We start from the raw sequence: 3,131 nt of genomic DNA, 5'->3' as shown, positions 1-3,131 counted from the left end.
ATTCACAAAAGAAATAGATTAAAGATGGATGTATATAAGCAATATCGTGCAAAAGTTCATTTATTTCAGTTAATCTAACATATGAATACACTACATCATAACGTAACAATATAACATATTATTGGCTACGGTGTAGGTACACAATACAGCACAACTAGGGCTACAATAATATGTGAACAACATATTTGCTTTTTTCATAATCAATAAGCCATAATCAAGATAATATCATCGTGCTAATCATGATCCGTCTAATGGGCTTTATGCACAGCTGCACTACTTCCTGAACTTCAGCCATCTCCTTGTTTCCTGTCTGCCATTATTGGACACATTGATTAATTCAGGTGTGTCTGATTATTGTTGCAGTGACTACTGAGGTCAAGCACACCTGAATTAATCAATGTGTCCAATAATGGCAGACAGGAAACAAGGAGCTGGCTAAAGCTCAGGAAGTAGTGCAGCTGTGCATAAAGCCCATTGGGTTCTTTGAACACACCTGTTGTTTATGATTATTATCGCTGGATTGAGTTATCTGAGATAACAGCGCGTTCTCGCGTTGGTTTAAAAGGGGACATGTATCGATAGCAGAATCTCTTAAAGAATTGTGGCGTTTTCCCTTTATCTAGTACCAGAGAGCTGGAGATCAAGAATGCCAGTTAAGTCCCTTTGAGAAGGAGCATGACGTGATTTAAAGCTAAACAAATCGCCAAACATGATGCAATGAAGCAGGAAGGACACCTCCTGTACCTGTACGAGCCGCCGGACTCACTGTCCAGCTCTAAAAACTGAACTCTGGGTTTGCGGAAGTGGCTGGTGAACGGAGGCTTGTCATTGGTGTATGTCATTGGTGTACCGCAGCTGCTCTCACTGCTGGAGGTGGAGAAGTTCATGGCCGCTACAGAGACAGAGAGAAGGTTAACACTCCTGTAAGGATACCACAATCATTAACGCATGCCTCACTCAACTGTAGGGTTGGGAATCGAAAATCTTGAGGTCAGGAATCAGATAGTCGTTATAAAACGAATTGATTCCTTTGTGAGCATTTCAATGACTCTAAAGAGCCCCTATCATGGATTTTTGAAAATGACTGTTCATATGGTGTGGAATATAGCTCTAAGGGAATGAAAATCTGAAAGTGCACCGTATATAAAGTTATGGTCTTTTAAAAGTGAGTCTATTAAATGAATTGTTTTTGAAACGAGTCATTAGCTGTTACATCGTGACGTAGATACATACTGGCCACGCCCAGTTACTGCGCGCGCAGACGGAAGTGTAAACTCGAAGTCTACACACTCAAACACTTCATCATAGCATCATGTCGAGAAGACGCTGTGTTCTACTATGCAGAGATAGTTCAGCCACTTTGTTTTCATTTACCAGGGACGAGCATGTGAAGAATCGGTGGTTAGAGTTCATATCAACACTATAGCCCGATTGTGTTCTCATCATTTTATTGACAAATAATGTTAGTTCAAAAACATAAATGAATTCAAATGTGCATTCATAAGCGGTTGTTCCTGAAGGAGGGCTCAGTAACTTACTTACCCAGTGTATATGGATCAGCTTCCTCCTCCGAATCACAACCTGTAAGTATTATTAATAATTTTTGCTTTTATGGGTTTTGAACGGTTTTGTTGCGTCAGGGCGGGAGGCAGTATTTGTGTGTGCGCGCGTGTGTAAGTTACGCTCAGCGCAGCTTCTAGGTCTCCAATGTCAATTTTTTTTAAATATGTGAAATGTTTGTCGCTGTTATTGGAGTTGTCAAAGAATAGAGCGTCTTGTAGTACTGTAGTGCTTTATCAATATGTTTATGGGTCTGTCATCTGACCAATCACCGCCGATTAGTGTCACGCTAGAGTTAGGAAGCACTATAACACACTCAAAATGCCTATGTTTGGCGTCGTTTACGGTTGCTCAGATCGATCAAACCACAAGGAGTTTTTATCGTGTGGCCAAAGTTGTTGTTCATAAGGGGGGAAAATACAAGAAATTGACAGAAAAACACCGGGAAAAATGCTTTGCAAACCCTCGTCTGCGGTCGGGAAAAGCCAAATGGGAAAATGCCAGTGAGAGTGTGTGTGTGTGTGTGTGTGTGTGTGTGTATGTGTGGCTGACTGTAGATTTTTCCTGCAAGTCCTTGTCTTTTTGCATAACAATTTTGTATTTTTTTTAACGACAAAATATGCATATAACCCTAATCTTTTAAATGTATAGTTTGCTTTAAATAAAAGTTAGATAAATTGGTAAACTACAAATTGGTAATTGAAGCTGAATGAATTTAAAACTCATGTGTTATATTTCAATATATTTGCTTTCCTTACTATTGTAAAACACTAACCTCATTCTCATCTGAATTACAAATATTTTTTTTCTGTATAAAATAATACTCTGATTAAAAAAAGAAACATCAAACGTGTTTTTAGTTAATGTAGAATGTGTAACTTAAAAATAAACAGATTAGTGCTCTGTTTGAGGACAATCCTGTGTGGGGAGTGGGCAGGGGAATTTCTCTGTTGGGTGAGATTTAATTAATTTTGTTTTTCAAGGTAGCATTCTAATCAGGTAAAGCAAGTAATATTCTCTGTCTTTATATATGTGTGTGTGTATTTGTATGTATATATTTTGCAGAGCCTTCACTGATGCAAGCTCTTCAGCACACTTCTCTTCAACAGTCAAAGCGGGGGTTAAGTTTTTGCACGTTGTGCAGAATAACCCTCTTTATATATATATATAGATATATATATATATATATATACTGTATATATACGTATATACTTAAAGGAACACTCCGACTTTTTGGGACTTTAGCCTATTCGCTGTTTAACAAAAACAGCATTCTTGCCTGGTGTGGCTTTAAAAACATATATTCCTGTGTGTGTGATTTCTGCAGCAGTGTGTGTGTGTGTGTGTGTGTGTGTGTGTGTGTGTGTGAGAGAGAGAGTGTGAGAGAGAGAGAGTTGTTCACATGTTAATGTGAAAACAAGATCCTTTGTCTTTAGAGGACACTGGTGGGACTGAGTTCCATTTCCAGTCTTACACTGTACATGTAGTGTGTTGTAGTCGCTTTAAATAAATTCCTGCTTAAGAAATAAAGGCAAATCAAATCTACAAAAAAATGATGCTGTAAATATCTA

The sequence above is a fragment of the Pimephales promelas genome, chromosome 2 (assembly GCF_988280905.1).
Source record: "Pimephales promelas chromosome 2, fPimPro1.hap1.1, whole genome shotgun sequence".
NCBI lineage: Eukaryota > Metazoa > Chordata > Actinopteri > Cypriniformes > Leuciscidae > Pimephales > Pimephales promelas.
The sequence above is the reverse complement of the archived record's forward strand: the minus strand, read 5'-3'. Positions refer to the sequence as shown.